General features: G+C 36.0%; 1 protein-coding gene across 7 annotated transcripts in view; it reads left to right on the plus strand.

The window, feature by feature from the left end:
- Positions 1-21,942, plus strand: part of pex14 (peroxisomal biogenesis factor 14) — a 121,077-nt gene that overhangs the window by 24,720 nt on the left and 74,415 nt on the right. For 2 of the 7 annotated variants that reach the window (XR_015523718.1, XM_087307307.1), the window contains exon 3: positions 5,210-5,316. The exons of the other annotated variants lie outside the window; for them this stretch is intronic. The gene's annotated coding sequence lies outside the window, so the exon portion shown is untranslated. The remainder of the gene's footprint in view (positions 1-5,209; positions 5,317-21,942) is intronic. 7 annotated transcript variants of the gene reach the window in all.

Below are 21,942 nucleotides of genomic sequence, written 5' to 3' on the forward strand. Positions count from 1 at the left end.
CAGCGCCCGTTATTTGTTTAAATGGAGGGATTCCCATGGTGCATTTGTAACTACACTGCTGAAATGCTCCTCTCTATAATTATTTAACATTACACGCTGACTTATAGTGGTTATCGGTGCTGGAATATTAACATGGGACGAGGCAAGGCTGTTTAATCACGACTGAGACTTTGGGCCCGAGCTGTGTTTTGGAGCGCATGGGTTTGCTATGATCTGCTTTTGAATACTGTTGCCAATGTTCATTTTTGTGTAATATGGAAAGTTTGACTTTATTTGAGCGCCAAAAGCGGGGAAGGTTTGTGGAAGATGCTCTGATGTGGCTGTTGTGCATTAGACAGTGTTTTATCCTTTGCTTTTCATCTAGTAGTTACAGTAAGATGTCAAGTGTGCTCTACAGTTTTTGACTTCAGTCTATTATATTGTACTCTACTGTAGTTGACTCGTGTCAAGACCTGAAACGATTGGTCTACATTGTAACAGGGTTTGACTATTAAAGGGCACTTATTTGACCCCCTTTCAAGATATAAGACAATTCCTTTGTGTATCCAGACTGTGTCTGTAAAGTTTCAGCTCAAAATAGCCATGAGATTATTTATTATACATGTGTATATCCACTTGTTAAGTGTGACGTCACGCGAAGTGGCTTCCAGGTCCAAGCGCTCTATTCAAGTGAATGGGGAGACTCATGAAATGGTAATAATAAACGTTTACAAAGCGATTTAATGCTTTCGAAAATCACGATCGCAGTATATATGTCCATGCCTAATATACGATGGCCAGAAAGTGATTAATTTTTCTATAAATTGTACAATTTTTGGTATTTGTTATGCAGCAAGCCCAGAGATTGTTGTGTACACTATGATTTTTATATAAAATGAACTTTAATGTGTGATAGGAATAAAACGTGATCATAAACGAATGATTTCTCCACTCAAATGAATGGCGGCTTGGACCCGGAAACAGTATTACATATGTCACAAACACATCACCACTTAACAAGCGGATTACATATATACACATTATTATACATATAAACATTTAGGATGTCATGGTGGTGCAGTGAGTACCACAATCACCTCACTGCAAGAAGGTTGCTGGTTTGAGCCCCGGCAGGGTCAGTTGGCATTTCTGTGTGGAGTTTGCATGTTCTCGCCATGTTGGTGTGAGTTACCTCCGGGTGCTCCGGCTCCCCCACAGTCTAAAGACATGCGCTATGAATTGAATAAGCTAAATTGGCCATAGTGTATTAGTGTAAATGCAGAAGTGTATGGGTGTTTACCAGTGTTGGGTTGTGGCTGGAAAGGCATCTGCTGCGTAAAACATATGCTGGATAAGTTGGCAGTTCATTCCGCTGTGGCGACTCCTGATTATTACACAATGGCATTTTAAAAAGTTCCTGAACACACACACACACACACACACACACACACACACACACACACACACACACACACACACACACACACACACACACACACACACACACACTTAACTTTGCACTGTTTTGGCATGGCAAATTTGACAGGAGACATGGCAATATGCACTACTGTATGGATATCCATTATGTTTGTGTGCAAAATAAACCTGGCCAGGTTCCTGGGGTTAAACTCCTACTCTTTTTAGAAGAACATCCTGGGACTTTTTAATGACCACAGAGAGCCAGGACCTCGGTTTATCATCTCATCCGAAGGTATGAGTCCCCATCAATATACTGGGGCATTAGGACCCACACACACTGCACACAGACACAGGCCGCAGGTTGAGTGCCACCTGCTGGCCTCGCTAACGCTTTACGCATTTCATATAATGGCTGATGGAGCAATTTGCAGCCACACAAACAGTAGTACTTAACACGAAGTACTTCACACTAGTACTTGACACACAAGCTGTAGTCCTTAAAAATAATATTTAAGCTAAAAACACCGGCCTTTTCCGTTCATTATACGCCTTGGAAATTCATGATTTTTTTTTTTCTGTCAGTGAAAGTCAGGGTTACCTTTAATATTAGCCTCAGTGTGGAGATCCTGTGTCTGCAACACTGTTGCAGCCCTACTTGATGTAATCCACAGAAGAAATGTTCTGATGTGCAGATGAATTTGAATCAGTAGATTCTGAGCAGCTGACTTGCTGAAACCTACTGTGAATTCAGATTGATGTAATTGGCATTTGCAGTTTTCTCGGCACGTCTTATTTTTCTCCATTGCAGACCAAAGATGACACTGATAGTGTTTCAGTTTTACTACAAAATTCAAACAGCATATGTGGTTTTTGATGCTCTTTATTGTGGCGTGCCGCGTGACAAATTTCTGCAGTGGCTTAGTTTAAGTGGCAAGTGAACTGAATATGACAAATTATTTCATTTCTATTCATTTCATTATAAGATTGTTATTATAAAGACTTCATATGTCTATTGATGACTTGAATGAAGAACAGAATGTTGGAATGTGATTGGTTGGCTCAGTTCATTAGAGATACTTTTTTTCTGAACGCTGAAGTGATTTCCTTTCCTTATTGGTTTTAAAAAGGTAAACATTCAGGGTGGTACAGTGGATCAGTGGTTAGCAAGGCTGCCACACCGCAAAAAAGGTCCCTGGTTTGGTTCCTGACTGAACCAGGATTCTATTCTGTGTAGAGTCTGCAAGTTCTCTCAATGTTCACGTGAGTTTCTTACGGATTCTCCAGTTCCCTCAACGTCCAAAGGGAAACAATAAGTGAAATTAGTCGTAGTGTGTGTGAATGTGAGAGTGTTTCCCAGCTCTGGAGGTTGCATGAGTTTGGCAGGAAGGTCTTCAGCCATTAAAAAATGTAGGCAGATAATTGTGCTGAGGTGATCTCTAATCAAGTAGTAAAAAATGAGTGAATGAGGGTTTCACTCTGTGTTTTAACTAGCTGCAAATGTTAAAACATCAATCAAGCCAACTGATTCATTTAACTTATCGATTAGTAGATTAATAGATGATCAGTATAATAATTTGTTGCAGCCTTACTGTTATGCAGGGAAGGGAACTTCATTGTACATAAATAGTTTAGTCTGGTCTAGGGTTAAAACTGGAGTTAAGGGACGCCAGGGAACCACATGAGCACCATTTTTAGTGTGGTATTTTTAAAAATTATTATTATTTTTATTATTACATTGACATACAAATTAGGCAACACAGTCACCTCACAGCAAGAAAGCTGCTGGTTCGAGCCCTGGCTGGGTCAGTTGGAATTTCTGTGTGTAGTTTACATGTTCTCCTCGTGTTCGTGCGGGTTTCCTCCGGGTGCTCTGGTTTCCCCCACAAGTCCAAAATAAACATGTGGTATAGGTAAATTGGGTAAGCTAAATTGTCAGTTGTGTATGAGTGTGTATGGATGCTTCCCAGTGATTGGTTGCAGCTGGAAGGACATCCGCTGCGTAGAACGTATGCTGGATAAGTTGGCGGTTCATTCCGCTGTGGCGACCTTAAAATAAATAAAGGGACTAAGCTGAAAAGAATACGAATAAATGACATAGAGATTTTTATAACTGTATAATTGTTTGTTGTAGAATGTAACATTTGATATAGAATAACAGATATTTTTAATGTTTGTTTGTTTATTGATATTTTATGCAATCACGTTTACAAATGTTTGATGATATATTTCAAATTCTTCTGTAAAGTCATGCTCTGGGTATGTCAGATTTTATTTGTTTATTTTAAAAATTGCATTTGCATATTGTTTAAATTTAAATGACATGTTATTTTTTTGCAGTTTACTGGTATGCAATGCTAGCAATTATTTAATTTGATTTTGTTTTATTTATATTATATTGTTAATATTTAGCATCAGTGTCATTTTACTATTGGGTTACTATTGTAGTTTATATTGATAGCTTGAATGACTTTCGTTTGCGTCAACATTTTTACATTTCAGTTAAAGATCAATTTGTTTTGGCTAATATAATGTACAATAGTTTTTAATACATTTTTAAATGGATTTTAGTTTCTAAAACTATTTTTTATTTAAATTAAATGACAATAAAAGAAGATTTATTGAATTTTACATACACTTTACCATTACTTTAAAAACTATATTTTGTCACACAGTAGAAAAGTATTTTTTTAAATGTATTAATCCGTCATGTGGCCATCATATAAGTTTAAAGTACTTGGACTAGCTTACTTCACTCCAATGCAGTTTAATATACTGTCATTTAATCTAGTTTGCTTTACGTGGTTGTACTCCACTCCAGTGCTCTTAACTCCCCAGTGCAGTGTATTCTAGTTTACTTTACTCTAGCGCTCACTACTGCAATTTTCTGTACTCCGCTCCGCTCTACTCTTCTTTGCTGTACTCTAACAGGATTCTAATACAAGCCTGCATGCCGACACAGCCCTTTGTACATTAAGAATAAAAAGTGCGGAATATTGTAGGTAGCCACTTTATGGATTAGTTCATAAACAGGACGCCCGCCCCTCGGATAACCTCCGCGGGCACATGCGTGTGTAGCGCCGCGTAAATGTAATAGAATCATTTGCACCAGCACTCTCAATCCCGCGCTGTAATTTATGCGGATTGAATAAGTGCCGTATTGTGGAAAAGCGCGAGTGGACCAAACACTCATTTGTCACCTCTAATAAATGTTGGAATGTAAATTATGAAGTTATGCTTCAGATGTAAATGCACTTTGTTTCAGCCTCTTAATGCAGAGCCCCCTCGCCAATACATTAAGAGAGCGAGCGAGGTCGGCGGAGAGAGAGAGAGAGAGAGCATGAAAATTCAGTCTGTTTTCACAATCAATAATAAGCTCAAAAAGGCTCAGATGGAGGAACATTATGAAATATTTGAAGTCGACTTCATAAATTATTGCTGGAAAACTGGCATGTACACTAAAATGTAAATACATTAATGTTATTAATAATGAAGTGACTAATAGTTCTATCAAGACTGTAATAGCTGTTTAATAGAACGTGACAGCAAGAATATATTGCACTTCGCTCTCTGAGATAGGACGACGCGGGACATTTATCAGCGCTCCTTCAAATACACTATTTTGATTATTTTGTTCAGCTAATTGCCCACCCTCCTTTCAAACACAACATCTTGCCCCCTCAAAGAGGAAAAAAAACGAGTAATAGATATTAATTAATATGTGTCGGTTTTAGCCAGTTTGATGAAAAATAATGTGGAGAAGATGCTAATAGGCTTCTCGTTTCTTTCTGTGTGTGGTGCTGGGAGATTACAGCTTTAACAAGCCAATCAGGAATCAGTCAAGTGAGCTGCGATGTGACATATACAAGTTCATATAGAGGGAACGAGCTCTGTATATGTACACTATGCTGTGCAAAGCAGGTAAGAGAGATCCACTGAAAGTAGTACTACACAGTTAAGTTTTTTATCTATATATTTGGGTGTATTGGCACCTGTTGCTGCCCCATTTGTGAGCACTAGGGGCTGCTGGTGACTGTATTATAGATCTATACCTGAGTAAATCCCCTCTGAGGGCCCGTAACTATGCATTTTATAGGTCTCAAAAGGGCAAAGGCTCTGCTTGAACTTGCTTATATAAAATCGCACTTGCCTCTGGGCTCTAGTATTGTTGATGTATTCTCTTTGTGGTGCTGACTGAGTCAGGTGTGCTGCGCAGTCAGAAAAGTCAGTCTGAGGACTCCAAATCCAAGTAAACCTCTTATTTTATTCTTTGTGTATCAGTTAAAGCCCAGTCTCAGATTAATGCTGTATTATAAACGGCAAGAAACAGGAGCACGCATGTATCTGCTGGCAGCCTTGCCAAACACCTGGACTTGTGGCTTGGGGGCTTTAAGTGTTGTGACAACAAGAGAACGGCGGTCAAGCCTAAACACTCAGAATTGGAAGGAAGTGTGGCTCGTGTTGCGGTTTTGGGTGAGCTGTCTGGGTTATCAGTGGTGGTCACTTCTGTGAAAAAGCTGCCTGGTTTGTGAAAGAAGTGGAGGAGAGTTGAGAGCTAATCGCAGCTCTGGGTTCTTTCTGTTATTGATCACATACAATTCATGACTGGATTCTCTATTTTTGTTTATTTTTTTCTAGCTGAAGATTTGCATGACTTTCTGCACAAAGATTCAATAATTGGCATATATATATATATATATATATATATATATATATATATATATATATATATATATATATATATATATATATATATATATATATATAAATATTTAATTAAATTATTATTATATTATATTATTTTCAACTTTATTATACTACTCAATTATTCATTTTTCTTCAGCTTAGTCTTTACTTCAGAGGTTGCTACAGTGGAATGAACCGCCATTATTCCAGCATGTGTTTTACAGTGGATACCCTTCCAGCTGCAACCCAGTGTCGGCAAACATCCATACACACTCATTCACACACACTCATACACTAAAGATAAGTTCGTTTAAAAATCAAATCGTCTATACCGCATGTCTTTGAAACTGGAGCACCTGGAGGAAACCCACGCAAATATGAGGAGAACATGCAAACTCAACACAGAAATGCCAGCTGACCCAGCCAGGACTCAAACCAGTGACCTCCTTGCTGTGGGGCGTCAGTGCTTACCACTGAGCCAACATGCCACCACTATATTATATTATATTTACATTCATTCATTTTCTTTTCGACTTAGCCCCTTTATTAACCAGGGGTGGCCTCATCGGAATGAACCACCAACTTATCCAGCATATTTTTACGCAGAGGATGCCCTTCCAGCTGCAACCCAACACTGGGAAACACCCATACACTCTTACATTCACACTCATACACTACGACATATTTAGTTCACCTATATCACATTTCTTTGGCCTGTCGGGGAGACCAACGCACCCAGAGGAAATCCATGCGCACGTGGACAATATGCAAACTCCACAAAGAAATGCCCTTCCAGCTGCAACCCATCTCTGGGAAACATCCATACACACTCATTCACACACATACACTATGGACAATTTAGCCTACCCAATTTACCTGTACCGCATGTGTTTGGACTGTGGGGGAAACCCACGGAAACGTGGGGAGAACATGCAAACTCCACACAGAAGTATTGCAGTTTTGCTGAATGTTTCGTTAGTAAAGGCAGCTTTGTTGACCAGGAGAAAACCAAAACAAAACACAAATCTTACTGACCCAAAACTTTAGAAAGATGCACTGTACAAAAATTATTACTACCTTAAATAATTTGGTGTAAATCAACTGGCCTTTTCCAGTCATCTCAACTTACATCAGTTATACTTTGTATATCTTAAAAAAGTAGCTTATTAAAATAAGTTGTAAAACATAAAAGCATAAAAGCTTTTGTTGTGAAGGCTGTTTCTCATATCATTTTTGACAGTGTATGGTGTGTTTGTGAACCTGGCGTGTTCAAAGCTGTTAAAAACACACGTAAAGAGCAGCGTCTGAATTATGTGTTCATAATTCAGAAATGGTTGTTTTTGAATGAATCATTTCACAAACCGTCTAAATGATTTGTAATCTGAACTGGATCCAAAGGGTGACTCACTGACTTGATTCAGTCACAGTTAAATAAATAAATAATAAAAAATCAAAGATGCACATTTTAGTTTATTCGTCATGGGTTTGAAATGACACAAGCATGAGTAATGAGATAGAGGGATTCCAGTATTTGGTTGAACTGTTGCTTTAAAGAAGTTGGGTATAGAGTAAGACAGAGGGCTGATCGTCTCTTGGATTCAGCAGAGATGTATTGTCATGTGTTTTTCCTCAGTCAAGGTCGGCAGGAAATGTCAGAGCAGGTGTGTGTCTGTCAGTGAGTGGCCTGCCAGCGCAGCCCCTGGGCTCCAACACGCCATGCTGTGACACTGGAGCAGAACTCACACACACACACACACACACACACACACACACACACACACACACACACACACACACACACACGCACACACACACACGCACGCGTACGTCTGGATCCTCGTGGCCCATAAAGCCAGCAAGGGTCACCTCCGGCCACAGCAAAGACTCATGGAGAGCCTTGCGTATTGAGCACATATTGCATCTTATACTGCAACAAAGCTATTTTAGATTGTAATAATTCACGTTCACTTTTACTTGCAAACGTTTTATGGGTCAGTTCAGTTTGACGTGCAAAACGACAATCATAAATGCTGGTTAACACACGATGCATATTTTTATTAATTCTTATTATTAATACCTGCAATGTTTTGACACTGAGGTGTTGCACAATGTGCCTAATAATATTTTTGGCTGTTAAAAAAACAAATGAATAAAAAATATGTTTGTATTTTTTTTAAATATATTTTTTCATGTGTACATACACTAATTTGCAACTCTATTAGGTACACTTAACTAGTACAGAGTTGGTCCCACCCTCTTTTTGCTTCAGAACTGCCAGAACATGATACTGGAAATATTCATATGAGATTTTAGTCCATATTGACATGATGGCATCACGCAGTTGTTGCAAATTTGTCAGCTTCACCCTCATAATACAAATTTCCTATTCCACCACAACCCAAAGGTGCTCTATTGGATTGAGATCTGGTGACTGTAGAGACCATTTGAGTACAGTGAACTCATTGGCATGTTAAAGAAACCAGTCTGATGATGATTTGCACTTTATGACATGAAGCGTTATCCTGCTGGAAGTTGCCATCAAAAGATGAGTACACTGTGGTCATAAAGGGATGGACATGGTCAGCAACAATACTCGGGTAGGCTGTGGCATTGACAATTCTCATTTGGTACAAATGGTCCCAAAGTGTTCCAAAAAATATCCCCCACACCATTACACCACCAACACCAGCCTGAACTGTTTATACAAGGCAGGATGGATCCATGCTTTTATATTGTTGACACAAAATTCTGACCCTACCATCTGAATGTCGCAGCAGAAATCGAGACTCATCAGACCAGGCAATGTTTTTCCTATTTATTGTCCAATTGTGGCGAGCCTGTGCAAATTTTTGTCTGTTTTCTGTTCTTGCTGACAGGAGTGGCACTCTGTGTGGTCTTCTGCTACTGTAGCCCATCCGCCTTAAGGTTTGACATGTTGTGGATTCAGAGACGCTCTTCTGCATACCTCAGTTGTAACAAGTGGTTATTTGAGCTGCTGTTGCCTTTATATCAGCTAAAACCAGTCTGGCCATTCTACTCTGACCTCTGGCATCAACAAGGCATTTGTGCCCACAGAACTGCCACTCACTGGGTATTTTCTCTTTTTTGGTCAATTCTCTGTAAACCCTAGAGATGGTTGTGCATGAAAATCACAGTAGATCAGCAGTTTCTGAAATACTCAATCCAGCCTTTCGGGCACCAACCATGCCAAGTTTAAAGTCTTTTAAATCACCTTTCTTCCCCATTCTAATGCTCTGTTTGAACTGTAGTAGATCGTCTTGACAATGTCTACATGCCTAAATGCATTGAGTTGCTGTCATGTGATTGACTCATTTAAAATTTGCGTTAACAAGCAGTTAGACAGGTGTACCTAATAAAGTGGCCGGTGAGTGTATGTTTTGTAAATTTAAAGAAAAAAAGTTAAAAAGTAACTATTTTAAAACTCTACCATCTTTAACCTATTTTTCCCCTCATATATCTGGTGAATTCTTTTAGGGAAATCTGAATCCAGATTAGAAAAATTTCACCCACAACATAAAAATCATATTCCTAAATCAAACATAAAATAAGAATACAAACTTTTCATAATGTTATCGTCTTTACATTGTGGGAGCCCATTTGGACCCAACTGATCATCGATGTACTGTATGGACAAAACAGTCACATAGTCATACAGTTTTTAATGACATAAAGGGTGAAACTTTTTTTCATTTTGGGTAAAACTATTCATTTAAGGTGTGACTATAAAACCTCCCTTTTGAAAGCCAGTCTGATCTGTCAATCTTGTTTGAAGTTTTGCGTGTGATCAGATCCCTGCTTGTTCATTCCATTGTGTTTCGGTGTTTTTCATAGTTATTGTTGCTTGGGCAGGGTCAAGACAGTTTTTACGCAAGCTCTCCTGATTTATACACAGGTTTGAGAACAGGGCTGGGTGGCACAATCGCACCGCAGACATGCTTTGGGCAATTATGCAGTAAAACCTGTACATTCTGGCTGAACCTTTAGAAATGCTCGATTATTCTCGCAGACAAGCATTTCTCAGATTCTGTGGCTTCAGTTGAGTAACAGCAATTCTCTATATGAGTCAACAAGCATAAATCACTCAGCAACCCTTTTATTTTCTACCCCCTTCCAACCCATTTTGCAAGAAAAACAAAAGACAACTTTGGAAAAAAATGCAATTCTAAGTCAATGCAGTAATTAAAATGTTCTTGTTTATCTAGAAGCACACCCGAATTGGTGTTTTTAATAAAAGTTTGCCATGGTTCTAATCTGAACGTTGCATTAAACACTGCTCTTCCAAGTCATGTGATTCTGATTGTGGTCAGAGGATCTCTTTAAAAGCGAGCTCCATTGTCGTCTAATCATTCCTGACAGCTCTGACTATCTCAGCCTGTGAGGCCTGTCGGTTCACACGGACGAGCCCCCACCTCAATTGTGCCGCGCTTCTCCTTTCAACCAGTAGATGGTGGTATTCATCTTTTGAGCTGTGCATGGGAGACCAGGTTGCCCTGTCTTTGTCTCTTTCCTTCTCTGATCTTACTTTAAACTTTCTATTCCCCCTTTCCCGCCCCCTCCTACACCAACTATCTGCATTTGTTTCACTTAAACCTCTCCATCCACTTCTGCGTCCATTAAAGCCATTGAGGAGAGGGTCACCAATTCCTCTGCTTTTTGAAGACTGCAAAACTGTTGATCCGCAACGTGCAATAAGCATTGAATACGAGCCGTCGTGAGATGATAATGTCACCAGAATGTCACAATCTGTCTGCCACTGTCATATTGTGCTTATGCCTAATCAACTAACCACAGGCAAGCACATTTCCCTTTTAATTGTCAGTGTACTGTTTAGTGAAAGAGATGGTGGTGTAAAATTGTACTCTCTGATTTTGCGTGCATGTTTATGTGGGCTTATGGGTAGGCTGGCATCTGGAGAAGAGCGAGAAGACACTCGTCAGGGTTATGGCAGTCGTAGCTGACAAGAAGGCTCTTCCGTCGTCTCCATAAACCCTGCATTGTGCGTTTTGGACATGAGTGCGGCGTTGTTGCCATTGGTGCTGTTTTCATTTTGCTTCAATTAGCTAATTGGATGTGAAGGGTGGTAGTGTCTCTGAAATTGAAGGACAAGGATCCAGCGTCGGGTTTAAGACCGCCTTTGTGTTTATCTATGAGCCAGATCGCAACGTGTTATTAGGATGTGGCACCAAGTCATGATAGGCTGCTATTAATTTATGCTTCGTTTCCTTTAGATTGTCTTGAAATCGGATGTTTGTTTTGTTTCCCTTTGGTTTTGTTATAAATTGTGCTGGTATTAAGAGAGAGAGAGAGTGTGTGCGTGTATGTGTGTGTGTGTGTGTGTGTGTGTGTGTGTGTGTGTGTGTGTGTGTGTGTTTATGCTGGGTTCATTTGCAACTTGGAGACATTTTGCACGGCCTGTCACCGAATGTCATCATTGACTGTAAAAGTAGAGAAAAAAAATGCCTCAAATTACAGGAAAGCAGCACTGCATTAAAGAACAAAGAGGATCGATGGCAGTACATTAAACTTTATACAATTGGGGGGGGGAAATCAACTAATTAAAATTGATTACTCTTGCTTTGTAAAAGTGTTTCTGAATTAAATTATTGTATGAAAACATTTTGACCAATTGAGGAGCTGAGGAAGTATCCATTACTGGATTACTGCTGGAATATTTGCGGTGAGCCGGGCTAAGTACTGCCCCCCCACTGCTGATTCCAGGGGCCACAGTTTCATCGTTCTGTCTATTTCTCTCTCATATATGCATATTTCACGCTATTATTTTTAGGAATGTCCCAAAATAATGTTTAAAACTGTGTGTGAATTTATTTATATATATATATTAAAATATATATATATATATATATATATATATATATATATATATATATATATATATATATATATATATATATATATATATATATATTTTAATATTATTAGCGGAATGTGCTTTTATAATTTAAGCAAATCCACCACCATTTACTCATATCTATTTTTCAACAAAAACCACTTGAATGAATCATGTGAAAATTACTAGTTTTTTTGAGTGATAGATGTTGAATTTAATATTATTAGCGGAATGTGCTTTTATAATATATGCAAATAAATCACCATTTACTCAAATTTATTAATGAAATTTACTCATTTATAAAATGTAAAATATATAATTTATAATGAAATACATACACAATACATTTTTGCCAAATATCATTTTATTACACGTTCCACTGATTAAAAAAAATGGTACAATATGTTAAACAAATCTATATAAAGTTTACAGCAATGTTAATCTCTGATAAAAATTCTGAAAAAAATGTTCTTTTGTTCAACTTTCTTTTGTAGGAATATTCACAATGACTTCCCTATTTACCCTAACTTGCCTAGTTAACTTAACTAACTAACAATTCTGACTTATAGCTGTATATAGTCATTATTTTAAAAGCTCAAGCTGACCTTTTAGATGATAAGCTTCACTTATTTTATTTTATCTTTTAAGTATGACACTTAAAGTAATTAATAAATGTTACTATTTATTAGAGCTGCATGATAAATTGTTTCAGTATTAATATAGCAATGTGCACATCCGCAATAGTCACATCGCAGGATCTGCTTTGTTAAGTTGTGACTATGGTTTAGGATTATAAACTGTATAGTATATCGGGTTCATATAGCCACACAGTTCAAAATACATGAGATTTGTGGAGTTACTGCAGACTTTAAACATAATGGAGTAAAAGTTTATCATTTGCACACTTTTAGCCTCTAAAAGAGTTTAAAGCATTCTGGCACATGAAATTTTACCATTTGTAGCTTCAATAAAAAAAGAAAAATCACTGAACTATTTTAACAGTAAAGACGTTGTGGTGTTATTTTATATTTGATTTTTCCAATTTCTGTAGCTGAATAAAATTTGACTATATAGAAAGCACAACATAAAAAAAATTGCTGTTGTATTTATCTATGCTTATAATTTGTTTATTACAAGTCATGCATCATTCACTCCCCTACAGAATTATCCCAATCAATCTAAAATGTATAAATTATTCCCTAATAGAGCTATTCAAGTCATCCGGTGAAATTGTATAGATATTGCAATATATACCACAGAAATACAAAATATCGCAATGTCAGATTTTTCCAATATTCTGCAACCCTACTACTTATTAATCAGTATTAATAGAACTGCCCAAACTGGCTTTGTATATCTGCATATGTATAGATTTGAAGTCAGAATTATTAGCCCTCCTTTGAATTTTTTTCTTTTTTGAACTATTTCCCAAATGATGTTTAACAGAGCAAGGACATTTTCACAGTGTGTCTGATAATATATTTACTTCTGGAGAAAGTCTTATTTGTTTAATTTCAGCTAGAATAAAAGCCATTTAAATTTTTTTAAAATTAGTTTTAAGGTCAATTTATTAGCCCTTTTAAACTAATTTGTTTTGATAGTCTACAGAACAAACCATCGTTATACAATAACTTGCCTAATTACCCTAACCTGCCTAGTTAACCTAATTAACTAGTTAAGGCTTTTTAATGTCACTTTAAGCTGTATACAAGTGTCTTGAAAAATATCTAGTCAAATAATATTTACTGTCCTCAAAGATAAAATAAATCAGTTATTAGAAATGAGTTATTAAAACTGTTTTAAACGAGGGCTAATAATTCAAGCGGGCTAATAATTCTGACTTCAACTGTGTATGTATATACATTTTCAGCATACAGTATATGACTACACCCCTGTCAAATCTATCTTTTAAATGAATGTTTTTAATAGGAAGCTATATTATATTTGTGCATATACATTAGATTAGTCACTACTGAAGCCAAATGTGGAGCTGATAACAAAATAACTTACGATAACAGCTTATATTCACTAAGAAATGTGTAAAAATACTCAAATTCAAAATGGGGTGTACTCAATTATGCTTAGCCGTGTGTGTGCGTAAGCATGTGTGTTTACATATATCTATAATATTAATAATGTAAATTATATATATATACATATATATATATATACATAAAGCAGAATTTGACCACATATTTTACATTCTTTTAAGTGACTGAGAATTTGACAGTTGGACTTCAAGATTCTATAGCTTTCGATATGAGACAATTGTTTTTATTACTTAAAAAGTTGCAAAAACTTGCTTTATTTTTAAAAAATCTTTTAAAGTATAATTATACATATGCAGAATTCTGTCTTCCATCAAGAACCCCTTGTACAGGATTCAAACTTACAAAGCTGTTTTTAAAATGAATATATTTAGGATTTTATTGTTAGTCTTTTTCCTTCTCTCCTTGTAAATTTTAGGTAAAATCAATTCCCCAAATGGCTATTTTTTTGTATTTATTTATTTGTTTATTCATTTACAAGACTGAATTAGCCATGTGAAATAGTCTGTCTTCTATCGAACAATTCGTTGAGCCGGCGAAATGTGTCGGAAGTGTAATTCCAGCACCACAGTCACTTTGACTCTCTCATTAGTGGAAACAAATGATCACATAAGAAAGCTGGACATATCTCCACACAGTTAATAATAACGATTAAGATAAATTTGCCCCACATTAACAGAAATGTTTCCAGCAAATGCTTTGCTTTACCGTGTTCTATTGATTTACATCTTAAGAAGAAATATTTCAGCTCTGTAATCGAAAGTATTGAGTACTAGTTAGGCTAGTGTTACGGATTAGCCTGTGCTGAGTGAGGCAAGTCACTTACAAACATCTGTGTTTGTTGATCATGTGTGTGTTTGTGTTAGTTTTGATATAAACTACGACTTTATCAGCTCTTGTTTTTGGGTTTATTTGGGAATTTACAGTATAAATAATGATCTGGTTTATGACAGGTCTTATATACAATATATTAATTAATTTATTCATGTTTTATATTTTAATAATATTTTAGTAATTCATTACATTTCTATAGTAGTACATTCCCAATAGTTTGTGCGTAAAACAAACAAAAAAAAACCTTTCAGAAAACTCCTGGATTCACAAATGGTTTAAAAATATCACATTTGAATGGTTAAACGTTTGTTAATGAATTCCAGTAATTGGTAAATTGGGCTTGTATGCACGATCCTTTACAATCAGCATAATCCTCACCTATACATTCCAGTTATGTAAATTATGTGTTTATATATTGCAGTGCAATATTCTGAATTCTCTTTTTAGTTTTGGCTCGAGTATATATCATAAATGCTGATTATGTCATAAATAAATGACTTTGCCATATGCCAAAAAGAAAATAAATATTGAATTGGTGGATGTCCAACAAAGTGCTTTTGACCTTGCGGCTTAAAAATGCCACTTCTTAAAAAATATCCAGCTGGTTTCAACTTTTCCAATTTCAACTTTTACACTCAGTGGCGTTCATCAATATAAGTTTTTGCAGTGGACCAATCTTAAGAAAGGCAGGGCAAGCATTGCAAGCTATTGTTCACAGTAGCAAGTTGGCATGATAACAGTTTAGTTTACTTTTTTTCAGCCGATATGCATTTAATGCTATAATTTTAACCATAGCATCAATGGTGTATATCATTTTGAAGAATGCTAAGTATATAAAAATGTTTTTACCAGTATTATTGCATTGCTGTCTGGAAAAATTGATTGAGATTTGGTCAGTTGTGACTTAACTATGTATGTTATCCCGAGATAACCAATAAATAATGTAGGTCATTCGGGAACTTCCAGTCACTTTGACCCACAGTGAATACATTCAAATCCATATACTTACATCCACATTCATATTTATCTGCTTGTCTGTCATGCTGTGGTTATTGACTGGCGCAGTCGTGTGAATGAAAAACATGTTTAGTCTATGCTCTATTCATCTAGTTTTGTTTATGTCAGTTTCTTGTTTTGACAGTTTGGTGTCTTGTTGTGACTGAATAATGTGCAAGTTAGTGTAAACTCCATCAGTTGTTTAAGTTTGTCAGCTTTGCGTTTAATTAAATGGTTTAGAAAAGCTATTAAGGTTTAGAACAATGTTTGTTGGCAAGTATACCATTTAGAGAAATTTTCAAACTAAATTTTGAATCCCGCTCCCGCCAGGTTTTAGCCCTAACCCGACCGCTCCCGCTTATATTCAGCATTTGTTGTCCCGCTGCCTAACCCGCCCCGTATTCTACACGTCGCGCCCGTTCCTGCTAACGAGCGGGGGGAGAACAAAACCGAAAATCACTCTGCTTTACAGGGTCTACACAGCCTATAACAAGCTGTCTGTATAAACACACAAACACACACACACACACGCACCGAGCAAGTGACACACACACATAGACATCACGCTCTGTCTCTCATTCACACACACACACACACACACACACACACACACACACACACCCCTCATTCACACACACACGCATGCGCACACACACACACACACACACACACACACAGCAACAAACAAGCTAAACGCAGCATCACGCTGTCTCATTCACACACATACATACGCATGCCCGCTCACTCGCTCGCTCGGGAATCTGAAGCGATATTGTTAGACCCTCCGCTCCCGTCCAAAATTAAACCAGTTACCGACCACTCCCGCGCTTTTCCTGGAAATTTATTCCCGAGTTGCAGAAATCTGGTCGAGTCCCGCAGGAATGCAGACCTCTTATACCATGTAATAAGCGTGATAAATAATTTTTTAAACATTTTATTTATTTATTTATTCATTTATTTATTTTTTTGTAGAATAAAACTTTTCAATCATATATTCAACCGCCCATGAACATATCAGGGTTTATTCTGTGATAACAACCTCTTGGATGTACTTTTCCTATAACATATTAACTAGAGTGTGGTTGGTTAGTGTATTTCTTTTGCCCTCCTCCACTGATTAGATAGCTGTGTAAAAGTGACAGTGAGAAGTGCCCGATTTACCCAGAATTAAACATTTATCAACTCTTTAAATAAACATACTGTAACATTATTATGCCAGTGGAACAAATTCCGTTTAATCAGTTTTCCAAGAAGAAAACAGAATGTTTTGCACCATTTTTTTCGTGAGCGGGTATAAATATATATATATATATATATATATATATATATATATATAAATCAACTAACATTTGGAAAATACAAACTTTTTCATGACTCAGAAAATGTATGTCAGAACAGCTTTATGAAGGATTTATACAAATAATTGTTCTGTTCGTGTTTAATGACTGAGGCTTAATGAGTGTGAACATTCATGTGGTCAATCAGGACTACTGTTCGTCTACTGACTCCATAATATAAACTTTATAGGATGTGTTGTTGAAGTGGACAGCCATATGCGGTTTTAACTTTGTTGTTGATAGTCATACATTAAAGGCAAAAATGTAAAAACCAAATGATGCCTTGCTAATCCTGATTGTAAAAAAAAACTCACAGTGTTCGACATATAGTTTTACAGTTATGACCTTTGATTGGAAATAAAACCTGCAGCTTTGTTTCATTTTTCAGTGTCTTGATTTGTGTTTATACAGTTCCAAAAATATTCTGTGGCTTTATAAGTACCATAAAATTTATTCATTTTCAACACTGAGTATTAAGTAACATGAGATAAAGTGCCTAAAAGTCAACAGTTAATTCTGACATAAAATCTATCATGGTTATTCGTATATAGTTGAGTCAGGTCTTTCATATTTTTTGTTACTTTTATCACTTCTGATGAGTTTGCTTCACAACCTGCCAACCTGGAAAATAACATATAAAATGCAGTTATTTCCTGCCCTGAAGTCTGGAATATTACACAATTTTACAAGATCATGGGAATTTCTATTAGTGTGTAGTGTGTATATACTGTTTTTAGTTACGTCTGTAACTTTAAAGCATTTATTTGGCTAGACTATGTTTATAGTTCATATAAAGTTAAAATCCAAATCTGTTCGTTAAAAACAGGTGGATATTAAGGAGAAAAAAATGGAAAAAAGAAAGAGTTGGAATTCTGGATAGTAAATCTCGTTCAGAATGCTTTAGTTCAAACATACAGTACTTCTGCTTATTTTCAAACCTTTTGTAGATCAAGTATATAAAAAAGTACTTTCATCTGTCCTTTTCTCTACTATTGTAGTTATTGTTTTTTTTGTTTTGTTTTGGTGGTACAATTCGTTGTGACCTTTAAGTTGTCAAAGTTCAGAACATTCATAAAAAAAAATTGCCTGCACCGTGATTTGAATATCAGCGCTGTAATCGCGGGTCTCTGTGCTCAATCCACTCGCAGCACATGGAAAATATGTGTCGCTCTACTTTGTCATCAGTAATGGCTCTTTTTGCATATATCTATTTATCACGATTGTGACCTTTTGAAAGTGGATTTGGTTGCATAAGAAAGATGGGTAAAGGCATAACTGACTGAGAGATTCCCTTTTCATGCACTTTTTTTTCAGTAGTTCGAAGTGGTAAACAGACCATGCAGTTATGCTGAAGACCGGTTAGAGTGACTGCTGGGATTTTTTTTTTTTTTTTTTGCAATGATGATGATGATGAGGAGAAAGCAAAACATATGAAAGGGATAGTTCACCCAAAATTGACAATTCTGTCATTATTCACGCACCCTCCTGTTGTTCTAAACCTTTGTGACTTTTTTTCTGAGGTACAAAAAGAATGTTTAATGTAAAGTATAATGCAAAAGTAAAGTATAATGTTTTGTGAAACATTATAGCAATTCTTTTTTTTTTGAGAATTGCACTTTTTTAAAAGTGTATGTATACAGTACACTACTTGCCGAAAGTCTGGTCACCTATCCAAGTTTTAGGAACAACAAATATAATTTGACTTTTAGTTGAACATTTGGTATCAGAAGTGGCATCAGTCTCTTGAAAAGCAAAAACTTTTAGATTATGATTATTTTACCAAAATAAAATATGATCATGCCTTGATTTTTAATTATTTGATTAAGACAGTAAGGTCTGACTTTGCTTAGACAAAAGTCTTGTCACGTAACAGAAATAATGTCCAGTATAGAATATAAAGTCATCATGCAGTGGAAAAAGAATTCATATTGTGTATGACTCCCATGAGCTTAGATGACTGCATCCATATTACCTTTACAATGACTCAAATAACTTAATAAAGTCATCTGGAATGGCAAAGAAAGCATTTCTGCAGGACTCCCAGAGTTCATCAAGATTCTTTGGATTAATCTTCAATGCCTCCTCCTTCAATTTACCCCAGGCATACTCAATAATGTTCCTGTCTAGTGACTGGGCTGGCCAGTTCTGGACCACCTTGACCTTCTGTGCTTTCAGGAACTTTATGTGGAGGCCGAAGTGTGAGAATGAGCGCTGTCCTGCTGAAGAATTTGCCCTATCCTGTGATTTGTAATGTAATGAGCACCATAGATGTCTTGATACCTTAGGCTATTGGTGTTGCCATCCACTCTGCAGATCTCTTGAAGGCCCCTATACTGAATATAACCTCAATTCATGATTTTCCTTCACCAAACTTGACTGATTTCTGTGAGAATCTTGGGTCCAAGTAAAATTAATTCCAATATGTCTTCTGCAGTATTTGTGATGACTGGGTTGCAGTTCAACAGATGATTCATCTAAAAAATCTACCTTCTGCCACTTTTCCAAATTATCGACTAAGTCATGTTATTATTTGTTGCTCTTACAACTGGAATCTACAACAATACTTTTGTCAGGTACATAGATAATTAGTATTCTGTCACCTGTCAAAAGATGACATCTAATACATTCACATTCAAAAAGTTCATAATAAAAAATACAATTTCATTAAATTGAGCTATTTAAAATGAACATTTAAAGTCAACCTAATTAATATTTATTGCATTTACGACTTTAGGGGGAAAAAAATTACTGTATTTTTGCTTTTTTTTATGCAATCTTTCCAACCTTGCAAGATTTCAGTGCAAATAAATAATTTACTAAAAATCAAAAAACGTTTTTGCTTGAAACATGCTTATAAATTTCGAAAATCTTCTTTTATTTGAACTTTTAAACTTTTATTTACAAATAAATTGACACATTGAATTAAATATAATATTAAAAAAAATAATTCAAATCATTTTTATTAAACACTTTTTTTTAAACTTACATAGACACGCATAATATTTACACTGCAGTTGTTGTTGTTTTTTTAACTTTTTCATACACTGAATAATTAGAGGTTTATTTATAACTGAGACAGTAAGATCTGACTTTGCCTAGACAAAGGTCTTGTCACTTAACAGAAATAATGTACAGTATAGAATATAGTCATGATGCAGTGGAAAAATAAATTATATTATGTATGACTTTTACAAGCTTGAAGTTGTTTTGCTGACTTTTTCATACACTTTGAATAATTAGAGGTCTATTCATTAATAAAAATTACTCTGTAAGATGTGACTTTGCTCAGACAAACTGGATTAAGTCTGTATGCGAGTGTTTTTTTCAGACAAACTATTTTCTCGTCTTGTTTTCTTGCTTTTTTAAGTTTAGTAAATGTAAAGGCATAAGACTGGTACATTTCTAAACGTGTGTACATACTTGCATATACACACATATAGCATGAGGAATGTTGTAATGACAGAAATGTATTCATCTTTAAGTTTTCTGTTTCTTTTTTGCGGCATGCAGAAATTATCTATTCTTTCACTGATCAAAAAAACACCCTGCTTATTGTGGAAAGCTGAAGGTTTATTGATAAATGTAATGTCGTGTGGGTGTGTGGTTGATCAGTAAGAATTGATTTGATACAGCTGTAATAGATGAACTCTCTCTCTCTCTCTCTCTCTCTCATGCACACCAGCTTCACTCTTGACTTCTCAGTGGGCTTTCCTCCATAAAGGTCATTTAAAGCGGAAGTTGTCATAATTAGAAGGGCATTTTAAGATCTAATTATAAAAGATTAAAAACACCATTTTGTGCTGGAACCCATCAGGGGTTGAAAGGAATCTGACTGCATGGAAAACTTGCATCGCAATTTCAGCGCTTAAAGCGTCCGAGATATCCATCTGTGTCATGGAATCATTCACGACAGAGGTTAATTAATATAGAAAGTCGACTGCCATCCTCTATCTTCTCCTGAAACCATTGTTTTGAAGGAATCCGAGACCAACCTAACACAATTGGATCAGTGTCTATTAGGCCTTTATTATATCAGGGGTGCTTCTTCACAAATGTACAGGGCAATTTGAAATGAATTGATTCACGCTGAGACTGGATCCCCAGACCTGCTAATGATTTCCTTTTAGCTTCCTTTAGCCTTTGCTTTTAAGTGCCAACTGATGGCCCCCGTGCACCTTCTGCTGCTGGAGCTCTTGTCCTTTCACATTGAGTCATCATTACTGTCAATGGTCTTGTGAACTTGTGGACAGTCTGACGCACATTTTTGGTCTTTAACTTCATGAATTTTCACACACCATTCACAAAGTTTACATCTGGGCAGTTTAGGTGCTTTACTAAAGATAATTAACATATAGTATTCTTTTTTCTAATAGTAATGTAATACAATATTATTTTTTTGCTAAAAACGGCAATATTTTTTTCATTTAATGTGCATTTGCGCACCAGTGAAAGAACATTATTGCAGATTTATTTTTGTGGATTAGTTTTATTAAATTTGTAAGTCATTGCAAATATTTTTAGACTTTTTAAGAGAAAATTAAATATGACATGAAAAACCAAACGAAAACATTAGAAAATTAGGAGACCACTTGTTAGGGCTCTGCGATTTGGGAAAATATCTAATTGTGATTTATTTTATTTATTTATTTATTTATTATTATTATATATTTTAATTTATTTATTTTTAGACAGATATTGTGACTTTTTTGATTTGGGATTTAATTTTATAATTAAGCTTCAGCTCAATAATCCGTATCTTAGCTTCCTACTGCAATAA

The sequence above is a fragment of the Danio rerio genome, chromosome 23, assembly GCF_052040795.2.
Source record: "Danio rerio strain M-AB ecotype USA chromosome 23, GRCz13ab, whole genome shotgun sequence".
NCBI classification, from domain to species: domain Eukaryota; kingdom Metazoa; phylum Chordata; class Actinopteri; order Cypriniformes; family Danionidae; genus Danio; species Danio rerio.